The 17,689-nt window shown below is 41.6% G+C and overlaps 1 protein-coding gene across 2 annotated transcripts in view; it reads right to left on the bottom strand.

Moving 5' to 3' along the window:
- CEP89 (centrosomal protein 89) overlaps positions 1-17,689 on the bottom strand; it is a 100,270-nt gene that overhangs the window by 24,293 nt on the left and 58,288 nt on the right. The gene's annotated exons all lie outside the window — the stretch shown is intronic.

The raw sequence follows: 17,689 nt of genomic DNA on the forward strand, positions 1-17,689 counted from the left end.
TTTTTAAGACAAAAGAAACAAAGAACAAAGGGGCACCTATTTTGTTGAACACCACCTTCGGTGTTACCGAATTTGCATAGAGAGTAACTTGGGATAGGGGCTGCACCCTTTACCAGCACAGCAGGAATACACAACTATGTATGATTTTAAGGTTTGTCAACTATAACTGTAAAACATACAAAATCCAGGATTCATTTCTTTCACTGAAAACTTATTTAACTATTATTTTATTGGATAAATTGTTGAACTGGATTAATGATAAAAGGTTAAAGAAGAATGTTGAAAATACCAAAACTTCTGCTTTCAGCCAAGATAGAGTTACAGAGACCAGATTTACCCCTCAGCTAGAAAACCAGGCAAAACAGAAGAAACAACAGGTTTCGGACTTTGGACAACAGGCGAGGCAGGACTGTGATCCCGAAGGGAAGAGAAAACAAGGTGAGTGCTGCAACTGCTCCCTCCACCTTCCTGTCTGGCAGACACCTGCTGAGCCCAGGAGCCAGAGATCCAAGAGCAGGGAGGTCAAGGCAGCTGGAATTTCCAGGGCAGGGCAGAGGGTGTTTCACGGAGGGAGAAAGGGCTCTGGAGATCTTGAAGGGTCTTTGGCTGGGTACTGATCTGTCCGTGTGTAAGAGGAAACTGCCTAAAGCCGAGGAAAGAAACACTACAAACAGTAGGCAGAACAATTTCTGACATGCACAAAGAACAGGAAATAGTTCATGCACCCACCAGTCAGAATGGAAAGGCCTTATAATAAAAGAGATATTGGATAGAATCCTTAGAAGAGTATTACTGTCTTAGTAGTGGGGCTAACTTAGCCCTAAGACTAGAGATTGCTTTGGGCCCACCCTAACAAAAGTCAGCTTTGAAAGAATCCAGCTTAGCCATGTGCAGTGGCTCACACCTGTAATCCCAGCACTTTGGGAGGCTGAGGTGGGAGGATCACTCGAGCCCAGGACCTCAAGACCAGCCAGGGCAACATAACAAGACCCTGTTTCTACAAAAAGAAAAAAGAAAAGAAAGCAAAAAATAAAAAATAAATAATCCAACAATTCTCTAGTGGCTTAAGTGTGCACCAGAATGAAATCTAACACTATTTAAAGCAATGCAATTAGTCTAACATCCTGCAACATGAAATCTACACCATCCAGCACCCAATCAAGCATGAGAATAAGCAATAAAATATGATCCATGATCAGGAGGGAAAAAAATCAGCAGAACGGATCCGGAAGTGAGAGAGCCGATGGCGTTGGCAAACAAAGGTTTTTAGAAAAACATGCTCCTACATTTGAGAAATAAGAGAAAAATAGCATGCTGGGGACAGAGATGGAGAATACAAAAAAGACTCAAATGGATCTTTCTTACAGAGATGGGAAAAATCATTACACAAAGTGAACAATATATTGGATGGGACTAACAGCAGATTAGATTGTAGAAGGATAGATTTGTGAAGTTGAAGACATAGTAATAGACACTGTCTGAATGAAGCCCAGAGAGAAACAAGTGTGGGCAAAAAGTGAACAGAACAATCAACAGGACAACATCAAGCAGTCCAGGAGAAGGGAGAGGGAAAAAGAAATAATAGCCGAAAGATTTCCAAACTTGATGAAAAATGCGCACTGATAGCCCCAAGAAGCTTAATGAACTTCATGTAGAGTAAAGAAACCATGCTGGCCGGGTGCGGGGTCCCCCACTGTAATCCCAGCACTTCGGGAGGCCAAGGCAGGAGGCTCCCTCAGGGCCAGGAGTTTGAGACCAGCCTGGGCAACATAACGAGACTCTGTACAAAAGATTTAAAAATTAGCCGGGAGCAGTGGCACATGCCTGTAGTCCCAGCTACTCAAGAGGCTGAGGCAGGAGGATCACTTGAGCCCAGGAGGTTGAGGCTGGAGCAAGCAGTGATTGTACCACTGCACTCCAGCCTGTCCAACAGAGCCAGATCCTGTGTAAAAAAGGGTCTGAAAGAAATAAACCATGCTAAGACATATCCCAATTAAAATGCTGAAAAACAGTGACAATGAAAAATTCTTAAAAGAAGCCTCAGAGAAAATGCACATTATCTTCAGAAGAATACAGATAACCGTGACAGCAGATTTTCATCATAAACGATGCAAGCCAAAAGACTATGAACAGCCAGCATCTTTAAAACTGAATGGAAAAAACCCACAAACTACCAAAAACCTGTCAGCTTGGAATTCTTCACCCAGTGAAATCATGTAATCAATAAAGTTTCATAATTTTCCCAACAGAAGTACTGTAAATCTTTCCACATCTATTTGTGAAGCTTTGTCAATGGTTCCTTCCTTCTTTCCTTCTTTTTAATTAAAAAAAATTTTTCTCATCATGATAGCCTATCATTACCTTAGTTTTCAAAATATAATTTTTTCTTTTTTTTTTTTTTGAGATGGAGTCTCGCTCTGTTGCCAGGCTGGAATGCAGTGGCGCAATCTGCGCTCACTGCCACCTCCGCCTCCCAGGTTCAAGCAGTTCTCCTGCCTCAGCCTCCCAAGTAGCTGGGACTACAGGCGTATGCCACCACACCCAGCTAATTTTTGTATTTTTAGTAGAGACGGGGTTTCACCATGTTGGCCAGGATGGTCTCAATCTCTTGACCTCATGATCCGCCTGCCTCGGCCTCCCGAAGTGCTGGGATTACAGGCATAAGCCACCACGCCTGGCCCAAAATACCATTTTCTACACATTTTTTCCCTACAAAGAAATACAATTAATTTTTATAAATTTTCTGTTTTGAACAACTTTGCTAAAATCTCTTATTATTTTTAATGATTTGTAGATTTTTCTACAGATAGAATTATATCATTTATGAATAATGACACTATTGTTTTCCCTTTTCCCAAACCTTCTAAGTTTTTCATGCCACATGTGTCAGTTACCACTTGGTAGCCAGTGCTGTTAATGTTGTCAGAAATGGTGTCAGAGGGCAACCTTGTATTGTTTCCAATCTCAATAGGAAAGCTTTCAACATTTCACTATTTGGTGTGATCTTTATTGTAGTTGTATTTTTTCATAGAACTTTAGAATGTTAGAATTTAATAGAAGTTTTACATCTACATTCATAAGTGAAATGAAAAGTAATTTTCCTTTCTTATACTATCAATGTTGGGTTTTGGTATCAAGGTTATACTAACCTCATTAGATTAAGGAGCATTAATTCTTTTTCTGTTTCTAGAAAGGTTTATGTAAGACTGAAATTATTTCTTCCTTGAATATTTGTAGAGCTCTGTAGTGAAGGTATCCAGGCCTGGAGTTTTCAAGGAAGATTTTTTTTTTAATGCAATTCTTTTAATGATTAAAGGACTATTCAGGTATTCTTCTTCTTGAGTCAGTTTTAAGGTAAATTTTCCAAAGAATTTGACTATTTCATCTAAATTTTCAAACGTATTGACATAAATTATTTCTAGGTGCACACAAATTTAAATTTGTGTGAATTCTACTTGGTAAATTGAGCCTTTTATCTTTGTGAATCATCCTCTTTGCTTAGTATTTTTGTTCGTCTGTTCTGTTTGAGACAGGGTCTCACTCTGTTGCCCAGGCTAGAGTGCAGTGGTGCGATCACTGCTCAGTGCAGCTTCAAACTCCTGGGCTCAAGTCATCCTCTTGCCTCAGCCTCCTGAGTAGCTGGGATTACAGACGGTGAGCCATCACACCCAGTTAATTTTTAAATTTTTGGCAGAGACAAGGTCTCCCTATGTTACCCAGGCTGGTCTTGAACCTCTGGGCTGAGCCACCATGCCTGGCCTCAGTAGTATTTTTTACCTTAACATCTACCTTCTTAGAGATTAAGATTTACCATCTCTATTTTGGTTTGTACTTGAGTAGTACTGCTTTTCCTGCCCTTTTACTTTTGACCTTTCTCTATCCTTATGCTTGGGACACATATCTTAAAGACAACACAGTTGCGCTTTAGTTTACACTGTGACATTCTTTGTCTTTTAACAGGAGTATTTTGCCCATTTATTGTATCTACTGCTGGTATGTTTGGCTTTAAATCTAACATTTTACTTTTTGTTTTCTATTCTCCCCTTGCCTACTTTTCATTTTCCTGCTCTTATTTGGATTATTTTTTAATCATTCTTTTTACCCCCATACTAGTTTAAAAGTTATATACATTGTTTCTAGAAATTTCATCATGCATATTTTCAAATTATAAAATTAATCAACACTTTTATCCTCTTCTGAATAATCTAAAGACTTTAGAACACAAACTCCATGTGCCTTGTGCCTGATTATATGCTATTATTGTTGTGCCTTTTAATTTTATGTATTCTTAAATCCCCAAAGATATTATTATTTTATAGACTCAGTGTTCATTACACTTATCTATATATTTACCACTATCATTTACTTTCATTTTACTTCCTTCTTGCTTCTCAGGCATCCTGCTTTGAATCAACCATCCCCTCCTCAGGGGCCTCCCTTGAACACGTATCTAAAGCAGTCCTCCTGATTGCAAGTCTCTCTCCATCTTATTATCCTCGTATATAGATATATATATATATAAATATTTATATATAAATACTAATAGTTACATATATAAATATATATACATATTATATATATAAACAGAACATCTTTAAGAGTAAGAATTCTTAATTTTGTCTATTGTGTGTTTCAGTTCTAAAAATTCTATTTGTTTCTTTTTCAAATCCACTATGGCATGTTTTGTAGTTCCCTGAAGAAATTCTGGAGCTTCTCTTTCTCAAACTCCTGGGCCCAAGAGATCCTCCCGCCCTGGCCTCCCAAAGTGCTGGGATCACAGGCTTGAGTCACTGTGCCTGGCCTCACCCCAGGACTTTCTTAAAACCCTCTCAGACGAAATGAAACACTGTTATTCCCTGTGGCTTAAGGAATAAAGACCAGGGGCCAGGCGTGGTGGCTCATGCCTATAATCCCAGCACTTTAGGAGGCCAAGGCAGGAGGGTCACTTGAGGCCAGGAGTCCAAGACCAACTTGGGCAACACAGCAAGACCCCATCTCTGCAGAAATACTTAAAAATTAGCCCCGCGTGATGGCGCGTGACTACAGTCCCAGCCACTGGGGAGACCGAGGCAGGAGAATCGCTTGAGCCTGGAGTTCAAGGCTGCAAGTGAGCCATGATTGAGCCACTTCACTCCAGCCTGAGACAGGATGAGATCTTATCTTAAACTAAAATAAGAGAATAAAGACCACACACTTTAGTCTAACATTCTGAGGACAGTCCACAAATGCTTTCCCTCCAAACATGTCTGTGGTTTCTCTATTTTTTTTTTTTTTTTGACAGATTCTCACTGTGTCGCCCAGGCTGGAGCGCAATGGCGTGATATTGGCTTACTGCAACCTCCACCTCCCAGGTTCAAGCCATTCTCCTGCCTCATCCTCCCGAGCAGCTGGGACTACAGGCATGTGCCAACACACCTGGCTAATTTTTGTATTCTTGGTAGAGATGGCATTTCACCATGTTGGTCAGGCTGGTCTCGATCTCCTGACCTCAAGTGATCTGCCCACCTCAGCCTCTCAAAGTGCTAGGTATAGGCACATGCCACCACACTTGGCCAATTTTTGTAATTTTAGTAGAGACAGGCTTTTGCCATGTTGGCCAGGCTGGTCTCGAACTCCTGACCTCAACTGATCCACCTGCCTCAGCCTCCCAAAGTGTTGGGATCACAGGCATGAGTCACCGTGCCCGGCCCCATTTTTATCTTTTCTACTGTATTTTGACTGTACTTATGTTTAGATACACAAATACTTACCATTGGTTTATAGTTGCCTGCAGTGTTCAGTACAGTAACATGCTGTGCAGGTTTGTAGCCTAGGAGCAAACAGCTCCACCATCTAGCCTCAGTGTGCAGGAGGCTATGCCATGTGGTTTTGTGTGAGTACACTCTGTGATGCCCACACAATGATGAAATCACCTAATGATGAGTCTCTCAGAATGTATCCCCATTAAGTGACACATGATTGTGTTTTGATAGCCCCCTAGATGTAAGTAAAGAAGGTATAAAAAGTTTAAAAAGAAGTCACTAATGGTGAAGGCAGGGGAAGAAATGACCATTTTAAAATAACAAAGATGCCACCAAATCTTTTTTCAGTGGAAATTGGAGAAAGACTTTTGTGGCTCAGAATGAACTGGCTGGGGAGGGAAAGCCTTTATGGCAGCTTTGGCTGAATGGCTTTGGGCTCAGAGTTGATAGGTGGGTCAAGGGTAGAGGAATGAGAAGGATGGAGCCAGGGGTGTGACCCTAATGGGCTCTCCCGCGGAAGGGGCGGTGTTTGGAGAGAGAATTTATAACATGGAAGAGGGACAGGAATTCATCAGAGCTAGAATATGTGGAATTCCATGAAGACCTAGTGAAAAATAGACAAAATGAGGAGTAGGAAACTGAGTGTTTTTGTTTTGGCTACGGAAGCCGAGGACACCTTGGAGCTTCGGAGGGCACTTCGGAAGGCAAGGGAGCAGAAGTGCCCTCCAACAGCCTCCACTAGGGAGCCCCTTCCCATGTTGGCATCATAATAGAGATAGGCCACATGCAGAATATTCACTGATTTATCAGCAAAGCAGCTGCTGAACCAGCGTTCACACTGGGGGAATGTCTGGGGAGGAGTTTGGGAAAGGGTTATGCCTCAGGCAAAGGTGAGGTCACGAGGACAAGATTTTTGTGTAGGGATAAAAGGGCTCATTGAACTTGTGCGGGGCAAGCCTCGAGGTGTGGTGTGTATGTGTTCTTTCGCCTACCCTGGTTGAAAGGAAGGCAAATAATGGGTATTTTGTCTTGCTTTCTCTGCCCAATGGCAACCCTGCATGGAAGGAACAATGATGCGGGAAATGGCACAAGCTCATGTTCCTGGTGAGCTGTCAGTTGGCTTTAGATTGGACTGGTGGTCACACGTGGAAGCAGAGATGGCTCTCTTTGCTTTCACTACTTTCTAGAAAGATTGGGCTTACTCAAGATGAAGGTGGGAGAAAAACAAGGTGTCAACCCACTTCACTAAGGAAATTTAGCAAACTCTTTCGGGGAGAGCTAAAGATTTAAGGAGACAGGTTGTATCTACAAAGGGAAGCCTTTATCCTGGCTTGTGGGAGACCTGTATCCTAAAGTAAAGCTGACCATTGCATGCACCTTATCTATATACACAGAAGCCTGCTCAGCAGCCAGGGAGATGCCTGCACAGGGAACCACCAGGGCAGAAAATCCCTCAACTGACACAGTACACACCAAGTACCAGTAGTTCCTCTTCCTAAAATCAGAACAGATGACTAGATGTGAACAAGCAACAAGGGTCATTAGGCGTGATGAAAGAAACTGCAACATGAAAGAGAGATCAGATAAGCAGAGAAGCTCAAGGGAAACTGAGATAACACAGAGGACTAAGGAAGTTTTAAAAGAACAAAATGCCATGAGAAAAGAAAGTACAGTCACTAAATAAGAGCCAGACTAAACATGATTACCAGAATTTTAAAAATATCACAAGGGCTGAAAGATACATTTGAGGAATCTCTCAGAACTAAGGAAACAAACAACTGGGAAATGGAGAGAAAAGGTACTAGAAGTGGAGGACCCATCCAGGAGGTCCAGCCTTAGGTCATCAGGAACCTCAGAAGGATACGAGACACTAGAAAGGAAGAAGTGAATAGCTGAAGGGCATCTGCAGACCTCGGAAGACCTTGGTGGATTCACTGCAGAGGTACCCACTGCAGCAAATGAAACAAAGACCCCCACACCTACACATATCCTAATAAAATATCAGTCAACCTAGATTGATGAGATAGGCCAGGTGCAGTGGCTCACGCCTGTAATCCCAGCACTTTGGGAGGCTGAGGCAGACAGAATGCTTGAGGCCAGGAGTTCAAGACCAGCCTGGCCAACAGGGTGAAACCCCGTGTCTACTAAAAATACAAAAATTAGCCAAGTGTGGTGGCACACTCCTATAATCCCAACTACTCAGGTGGCTGAGGCACAAGAATTCAGAGGTTGTAGTGAGCCGAGATCATGCCACTGCACTATTCCAGCCCCTGGGTGACAGAGCAAGACTCTGCCTAAAAAAAAAAAAAAAAAAAAGAAAGAAAGAAAAAGAAAGAAAAGAAAAAAGAAAAGAAAAGAAAATGGTACACCTGTACAGGGCACTTAACCATGAATAGAGCTTGCAGGACTGGAAGGAAGTTGCTCTGGGTGAGTAAGTGAGTGGTGAGTGAATGTGAAGGCCTAGGACATTACTGTACACTCTCATAGACTAAATACTGTATAATTAGGCTACATTTAAATTATTTTTAAAAATGTTCTTTCTTCAATAATAGATTAATTTTAGTATACTGTAACTTTTTACTTTATAAACTTTTTAATTTTTTAACTTTTTGACTTTTTTATAACACAACTTAAAACACACATTGTACAAATATTTTCTATTTTTATATTCTTATTCTCAAGCTTTTTTCTATTAAAATTTTTTTTTAAACTTTCTAGACATTTTTTTTTAAAATGAAGAACAAATGCCACAGGAGCCTAGGCCTGCAGAGGGGCAGGATCATCAATGTCACTGTCCTCCACCTCCATGTCTCATCCCACTGGAAAATCTTCAGGGTCAGTAACGTGCATGGACCTGTCACCTCCTGTGATAACAATGCCTGCTTCTGGATACCTCCTGAAGGACCCACCTGAGCCTCTTTTACAGTTAACTTTATTTTGTTATAAGTAGAAGGAGTACAGTCTAAAATAACAATAAAAAGTAGGGTAAATACATAAACCAGTAACACAGTCATTTATTATCATTATCAAGTATTATGCACCGTCCATAACTGCACGTGCTAGGCTTTCACAGGACTGGCAGTGCAGTAGGTTTGTTTACACCAGCATCACCACAGACACGAGAGTAATGCATTGCTCTACGATGTTACAATGGCCATGACATCACGAAGTGATAGGAATTTTTTGGCCCCATTATAATTGTATGGGACCACTGTCGTATATGTGGTCCATTGTTGACTGAAGCGTTGTTACGTGATACATGGCTGTATGTTTTTGTAGTTATGACACAGCCACAAAAACACATCGGTCGCAGGAGCAGATGTTTGAGAAAAATAAAATTATAAAGATGAACATGATTTCAAAAATATTTCCTTCTTCTACTGCAACAGAAAAGCACATGTCTGGCCACACATGGTGGCTCACGCCTGGAATCTCAGCACTTGGAAGGCCAAGGTGAGTGGACTGCTTGAGCCCAGTTCAAGATCAGCCTGGGCAACATGGTGAAATTCTGTCTCTAATAACAATACAAAAAATAGCCGGGTGCTATGGCACGTGCCTGTGGTCCCAGCTACTCAGGAGGCTGAAGCGGAGGATGGCTTGAGCCTAGGAGGTGGAGGTTGCAGTGAGCCAAGATTGTACCACTGCACTTCAGCCTGGGTGACAGAGGGAGATCTCATCTCAAAAAATAAAAGCAAAGCACGAGTCTGGCCCAGTCAGCATGTAATAGCAGAGTCAAAACCAGACTCTGGTAATTGGAATCACCAGCATTTACTAAAGCACCAAGCTTCACATGCACTAGCTCATTTGTTGCCCCACACCAACGCTACGGAGGGAGAAGGAGGAGTTGGAGAGAAACAGAAGTCAATAGGTGTATTCAGTCAACCATTTTGAGCTGAAAGGCTCACCGTTTAAAACATTATTTCCCCCTTATTACAAAAGAGAATAGGACACTTGGAAATATAAAAATATACAAGAGGCTAGGCTGGTGGCTCACGCCTATAATCCCAGCACTTTGGGAGGCCTAGGCAGGCAGATCACTTAAGGCCAGGAGTTCAGGACCAGCCTGGCCGACAAAATACAAAACTAGCCGGATGTGGTGGTACATGCCTGTAATCCCAGCTATGAGCAGGGCTGAGGCATGAGAATCGCTTGAACCCAGGAGGTGAAGGTTGCAGTGATCCAAGATCGCGCCACTGCACTCCAGCGTGGGTGACAGAGCAAGACTGCCTCAAAAAAAAAAAGGAAAAAAAAGAAAATAAAAATTACTCATTGTGATGGTTAATTTTATGTGTCACCTTGGCTCGGGTGTGGTGCCCAGTTGTTTGCTCAAACACTAGACATTGCTGTAAAGCATTTTGTTGATGTCGTTAACATTTACAATCAGTCGACTTTAAATAAAGGAGATTTATTCTCGATAATGTAAGTGAGCCTAATCTAAGGCCTTAAGAGCAAAAACAGGTTTCTCAATGAAGGAGTTCTGCCTCAAAACTGTAAGATGGAGATCCTGCCTGGGTTTCCAATGGGCTGGCCTGCCATATGAATTTTGAGCTTGCCTGCCCCCACAATTGTGTAAGCCAATTTTTAAAAGAAATCTCACTCTCTCTCTCTCTTTCTCACTAACCTATTGGTTGCTTCTCTCGAAAACCCTGGTTGAAACACTTACAATCTCATCTGCCAAAGATATTTTCTATTAATATTTTCCCATTCTGCCTATCTTTTTTCTATGTACTTACAGTATATATGTAATTTTATATATCTACACATATATAATTTTATAATTTATATAAAATATATAAATAAATATAAATATATAAAATATTTATATATAATTATACAAAATATTCATATATAATTATACATATTTGTTACATATATTATGTATGTTTCCTACACATAATTAACATATATGCCATATGTATATATACCATATCTCTCTCTCTTTTTTTTTTTTATTATTATACTTTAGGTTTTATGGTACATGTGCGCAATGTGCAGGTAAGTTACATATGTATACATGTGCCATGCTGGTGCGCTGCACCCACCAACTCGTCATCTAGCATTAGGTATATCTCCCAATGCTATCCCTCCCCCCTCCCCCCACCTCCCAACAGTCCCCGAAGTGTGATGTTCCCCTTCCTGTGTCCATGTGTTCTCATTGTTCAATTCCCACCTATGAGTGAGAATATGCGGTGTTTGGTTTTTTGTTCTTGCGATAGTTTACTGAGAATGATGATTTCCAATTTCATCCATGTCCCTACAAAGGACATGAACTCATCATTTTTTATGGCTGCATAGTATTCCATGGTGTATATGTGCCACATTTTCTTAATCCAGTCTATCATTGTTGGACATTTGGGTTGGTTCCAAGTCTTTGCTATTGTGAATAATGCTGCAATAAACATACGTGTGCATGTGTCTTTATAGCAGCATGATTTATAGTCCTTTGGGTATATATCCAGTAATGGGATGGCTAGGTCAAATGGAATTTCTAGTTCTAGATCCCTGAGGAATCGCCACACTGACTTCCACAAGGGTTGAACTAGTTTACAGTCCCACCAACAGTGTAAAAGTGTTCCTATTTCTCCACATCCTCTCCACCACCTGTTGTTTCCTGACTTTTTAATGATTGCCATTCTAACTGGTGTGAGATGGTATCTCATTGTGGTTTTGATTTGCATTTCTCTGATGGCCAGTGATGGTGAGCATTTTTTCATGTGTTTTTTGGCTGCATAAATGTCTTCTTTTGAGAAGTGTCTGTTCATATCCTTCGCCCACTTTTTGACAGGGTTGTTTGTTTTTTTCTTGTAAATTTGTTGGAGTTCATTGTAGATTCTGGATATTAGCCCTTTGTCAGATGAGTAGGTTGCGAAAATTTTCTCCCATTTTGTAGGTTGCCTGTTCACTCTGATAGTAGTTTCCTTTGCTGTGCAGAAGCTCTTTAGTTTAATTAGATCCCATTTGTCAATTTTGGCTTTTGTTGCCATTGCTTTTGGTGTTTTAGACATGAAGTCCTTGCCCATGCCTATGTCCTGAATGGTAATGCCTAGGTTTTCTTCTAGGGTTTTCATGGTTTTAGGTCTAACATTTAAGTCTTTAATCCATCTTGAATTGATTTTTGTATAAGGTGTAAGGAAGGGATCCAGTTTCAGCTTTCTACATATGGCTAGCCAGTTTTCCCAGCACCATTTATTAAATAGGGAATCCTTTCCCCATTTCTTGTTTTTGTCAGGTTTGTCAAAGATCAGATAGTTGTAGATATGTGGCATTATTTCTGACAGCTCTGTTCTGTTCCATTGATCTATATCTCTGTTTTGGTACCAGTACCATGCTGTTTTGGTTACTGTAGCCTTGTAGTATAGTTTGAAGTCAGGTAGTGTGATGCCTCCAGCTTTGTTCTTTTGGCTTAGGATTGACTTGGCGATGCGGGCTCTTTTTTGGTTCCATATGAACTTTAAAGTAGTTTTTTCCAATTCTGTGAAGAAAGTCATTGGTAGCTTGATGGGGATGGCATTGAATCTGTAAATTACCTTGGGAAGGATGGCCATTTTCACGATATTGATTCTTCCTACCCATGAGCATGGAATGTTCTTCCATTTGTTTGTATCCTCTTTTATTTCCTTGAGCAGTGTTTTGTAGTTCTCCTTGAAGAGGTCCTTCACATCCCTTGTAAGTTGGATTCCTAGGTATTTTATTCTCTTTGAAGCAATTGTGAATGGGAGTTCACTCATGATTTGGCTCTCTGTTTGTCTGTTATTGATGTATAAGAATGCTTGTGATTTTTGTACATTGATTTTGTATCCTGAGACTTTGCTGAAGTTGCTTATCAGCTTAAGGAGATTTTGGGCTGAGACAGTGGGGTTTTCTAGATATACAATCATGTCATCTGCAAACAGGGACAATTTGACTTCCTCTTTTCCTAATTGAATACCCTTTATTTCCTTCTCCTGCCTAATTGCCCTGGCCAGAACCTCCAACACTATGTTGAATAGAAGTGGTGAGAGAGGGCATCCCTGTCTTGTGCCAGTTTTCAAAGGGAATGCTTCCAGTTTTTGCCCATTCAGTATGATATTGGCTGTGGGTTTGTCATAGATAGCTCTTATGATTTTGAGATACGTCCCATCAATACCTAATTTATTGAGAGTTTTTAGCATGAAGGGTTGTTGAATTTTGTCAAAGGCCTTTTCTGCATCTATTGAGATAATCATGTGGTTTTTGTCTTTGGTTCTGTTTATATGCTGGATTACATTTATTGATTTGCGTATACTGAACCAGCCTTGCATCCCAGGGATGAAGCCCACTTGATCATGGTGGATAAGCTTTTTGATGTGCTGCTGGATTCTGTTTGCCAGTATTTTATTGAGGATTTTTGCATCAATGTTCATCAAGGATATTGGTCTAAAATTCTCTTTTTTTTGTTGTGTCTCTGCCAGGCTTTGGTATCAGGATGATGCTGGCCTCATAAAATGAGTTAGGGAAGATTCCCTCTTTTTCTATTGATTGGAATAGTTTCAGAAGGAATGGTACCAGCTCCTCCTTGTACCTCGGGTAGAATTCGGCTGTGAACCCATCTGGTCCTGGACGTTTTTTGGTTGGTAAGCTATTGATTATTGCCACAATTTCAGCTCCTGTTATTGGTCTACTCAGAGATTCAGCTTCTTCCTGGTTTACTCTTGGGAGGGTGTATGTGTTGAGGAATTTATCCATTCTAGATTTTCCAGTTTATTTGCATAGAGGTGTTTGTAATATTCTCTGATGGTAGTTTGTATTTCTGTGGGATCAGTGGTGATATCCCCTGTATCATTTTTTATTGCATCTATTTGATTCTTCTCTCTTTTTTTCTTTATTAATCTTGCTAGCAGTCTATCAATTTTGTTGATCCTTTCAAAAACCCAGCTCCTGGATTCATTAATTTTTTGAAGGGTTTTTTGTGTCTCTATTTCCTTCAGTTCTGCTCTGATTTTAGTTATTTCTTGCCTTCTGCTAGCTTTTGAATGTGTTTGCTCTTGCTTTTCTAGTTCTTTTAATTGTGATGTTAGGGTGACAATTTTGGATCTTTCCTCCTTTCTCTTGTGGGCATTTAGTGCTATAAATTTCCCTCTACACACTGCTTTGAATGCATCCCAGAGATTCTGGTATGTTGTGTCTTGGTTCTTGTTGGTTTCAAAGAACATCTTTATTTCTGCCTTCATTTCGTTATGTACCCAGTAGTCATTCAGGAGCAGGTTGTTCAGTTTCCATGTAATTGAGCTGTTTTGAGTGAGATCCTTAATCCTGAGTTCTAGCTTGATTGCACTGTGATCTGAGAGATAGTTTGTTATAATTTCTGTTCTTTTACATTTATTGAGGAGAGCTTTACTTCCAAGTATGTGGTCAATTTTGGAATAGGTGTGGTGTGGTGCTGAAAAAAATGTATATTCTGTTGATTTGGGGTGGAGAGTTCTGTAGATGTCTATTAGGTCCGCTTGGTGCAGAGCTGAGTTCAATTCCTGGGTATCCTTATTGACTTTCTGTCTCGTTGATCTGTCTAATGTTGACAGTGGGGTGTTAAAGTCTCCCATTATTAATGTGTGGGAGTCTAAGTCTCTTTGTAGGTCACTCAGGACTAGCTTTATGAATCTGGGTGCTCCTGTATTGGGTGCATATATATGTAGGATAGTTAGCTCTTCTTGTTGAATTAATCCCTTTACCATTATGTAATGGCCTTCTTTGTCTCTTTTGATGTTTGTTGGTTTAAAGTCTGTTTTATCAGAGACTAGGCTTGCAACCCCTGCCTTTTTTTGTTTTCCATTTGCTTGGTAGATCTTCCGCCATCCTTTTATTTTGAGCCTATGTGTGTCTCTGCACGTGAGATGGGTTTCCTGAATACAGCACATTGATGGGTCTTGAGTCTTTATCCAATTTGCCAGTCTGTGTCTTTTAATTGGAGCATTTAGTCCATTTACATTTAAAGTTAATATTGTTATGTGTGAATTTGATCCTGTCATTATGATGTTAGCTGGTTATTTTGCTCGTTAGTTGATGCAGTCTCTTCCTAGTCTCGATGGTCTTTACATTTTGGCATGATTTTGCAGTGGCTGGTACCGGTTGTGCCTTTCCATGTTTAGAGCTTCCTTCAGGAGCTCTTTTAGGGCAGGCCTGGTGGTGACAAAATCTCTCAGCATTTGCTTGTCTGTAAAGTATTTTATTTCTCCTTCACTTATGAAGCTTAGTTTGGCTGGATATGAAATTCTGGGTTGAAAATTCTTTTCTTTAAGAATGTTGAATATTGGCCCCCACTCTCTTCTGGCTTGTAGGGTTTCTGCCGAGAGATCCGCTGTTAGTCTGATGGGCTTCCCTTTGATGGTAACCCGACCTTTCTCTCTGGCTGCCCTTAATATTTTTTCCTTCATTTCAACTTTGGTGAATCTGACAATTATGTGTCTTGGAGTTGCTCTTCTCGAGGAGTATCTTTGTGGCGTTCTCTGTATTTCCTGAATCTGAATGTTGGCCTGCCTTGCTAGATTGGGGAAGTTCTCCTGGATAATATCCTGCAGAGTGTTTTCCAACTTGTTTCCATTCTCCCCTTCACTTTCAGGTACACCAATCAGACGTAGATTTGGTCTTTTCACATAGTCCCACATTTCTTGGAGGCTTTGCTCATTTCTTTTTATTCTTTTTTCTCTAAACTTCCCTTCTCGCTTCATTTCATTCATTTCATCTTCCAGGGCTGATACTCTTTCTTCCATTTGATCGCATCGGCTCCTGAGGCTTCTGCATTCTTCACATAGTTCTTGAGCCTTGGTTTTCAGCTCCATCAGCTCCTTTAAGCACTTCTCTGTATTGATTATTCTAGTTATACAATCTTCTAAATTTTTTTCAAAGTTTTCAACTTCTTTGCCTTTGGTTTGAATATCCTCCCGTAGCTCGGAGTAATTTGATCGTCTGAAGCCTTCTTCTCTCAGCTTGTCAAAGTCATTCTCCGTCCAGCTTTGTTCCGTCGCTGGTGAGGAACTGCGTTCCTTTGGAGGAGGAGAGGTACTCTGCTTTTTAGTTTCCAGTTTTTCTGCTCTGTTTTTTCCCCATCTTTGTGGTTTTATCTACTTTTGGTCTTTGATTATGGTGATGTACAGATGGGTTTTTGGTGTGGATGTCCTTTCTGTTAGTTTTCCTTCTAACAGACAGGACCTTCAGCTGCAGGTCTGTTGGAGTACCTGGCCGGCTGTGTGAGGTGTCAGTCTGCCCCTGCTGGGGGGTGCCTCCCAGTTAGGCTGCTCGGGGGTCAGGGGTCAGGGACCCACTTGAGGAGGCAGTCAGCCCGTTCTCAGATCTCCAGCTGCGTGCTGGGAGAACCACTGCTCTCCTCAAAGCTGTCAGACAGGGACATTTAAGTCTGCAGAGGTTACTGCTGTCTTTTTGTTTGTCTGTGCCCTGCCCCCAGAGGTGGAGCCTACAGAGGCAGGCAGGCCTCCTTGAGCTGTGGTGGGCTCCACCCAGTTCAAGCTTCCCGGCTGCTTTGTTTACCTAAGCGAGCCTGGGCAATGGCGGGCGCCCCTCCCCCGGCCTCGCTGCCGACTTGCTGTTTGATCTCAGACTGCTGTGCTAGCAAACAGCGAGACTCCGTGGGCGTAGGACCCTCTGAGCCAGGTGCGGGCTATAATCTACTGGGGCACCGTTTCCTAAGCCTGTCGGAAAAGCACAGTATTCGGGTGGGAGTGGCCCGATTTTCCAGGTGCCATCTGTCACCCCTGGAAAGGGAACTCCCTGACCCCTTGCGCTTCCCGAGTGAGGCAATGCCTTGCCCCTGCTTCGGCTGGTGCACGGTGCACTCACCCACTGACCTGTGCCCACTGTCTGGCACTCCCTAGTGAGATGAACACGGTACCTCAGATGGAAATGCAGAAACCACCTGTCTTCTGCGTCACTCACGCTGGGAGCTGTAGACCCGAGCTGTTCCTATTCGGCCATCTTGGCTCCTCCCCTCTCTCTCTCTCTCTCTTACATACACACACATACAAGATTCTTTTCAACATGAGAAAATAGCCACCATATATATATATATATATTTTTTTTTTTTTTTTTCTTTTTTTCCCACAATGTTGCCCAGGCTGATCTCAAACTCCTAGGCTCAAGCAATCCTCCCACCTGGACTATTACCAATTGGCCAATTACCAATTACACACATACCATACATAGGTATATACATACACACACATACACATGTAATTATACAAACACATACATTTATACATACATACTAGAATGATCAACTCATTTCACTTTGCCTAGGACATTCCCAGTTTTAGCACTAAAAGTCCCACATCCTGGGAAACCCCTCAGTCCCAGGCAAACAGTTATGGTTGGTTACACACACACATACACACACACTTCTTTTTTTTTTTGAGACAAAGTCTCGGTCTTGTCCCCCAGGCTGGAGTGCAGTGGTGCAATTTTGGCTCACTGCAACCTCCGCCTCCCAGGTTCAAGCAGTTCTCCTGCCTCAGCCTCCTGAGTAGCTGGGATTACAGGTGCCTGCCACCACGCCTGGCTAATTTTTGTAATTTTAGTAGAGACAGGGTTTCACCAGGTTGGTCAGGCTGGTCTCAAACTCCCCACCTCAGCTGATCCACCCGCCTCGGCCTCCCAAAGTGCTGGGATTACAAGTGTGAGCCACCGCACCCGGCCACACACACTTCTTAAAAAATAAAATTGTAATAATTTTCTATGTGCTGTTTTAAAACCTAAACTCCTTACTTAAAAATATATTGTGGCCAGGTGGGCATGCCCCTGTAATCCCAGCTACTTGTGGGGCTGAGGTAGGAGAACTGCTTGAGTCCAGGAGTTTGAGACCAGACCAGCCTGGGCAACATTGTAAAAAAATAGATATATGGTGGCTATTTTCCTATGTCAAAAAGGATCTTGTGTCACATCATATTTAATGACTGCATTTCCTTCCATTTCAAGGATGTATC

This window comes from Pongo abelii, chromosome 20 (assembly GCF_028885655.2).
Source record: "Pongo abelii isolate AG06213 chromosome 20, NHGRI_mPonAbe1-v2.0_pri, whole genome shotgun sequence".
NCBI classification, from domain to species: domain Eukaryota; kingdom Metazoa; phylum Chordata; class Mammalia; order Primates; family Hominidae; genus Pongo; species Pongo abelii.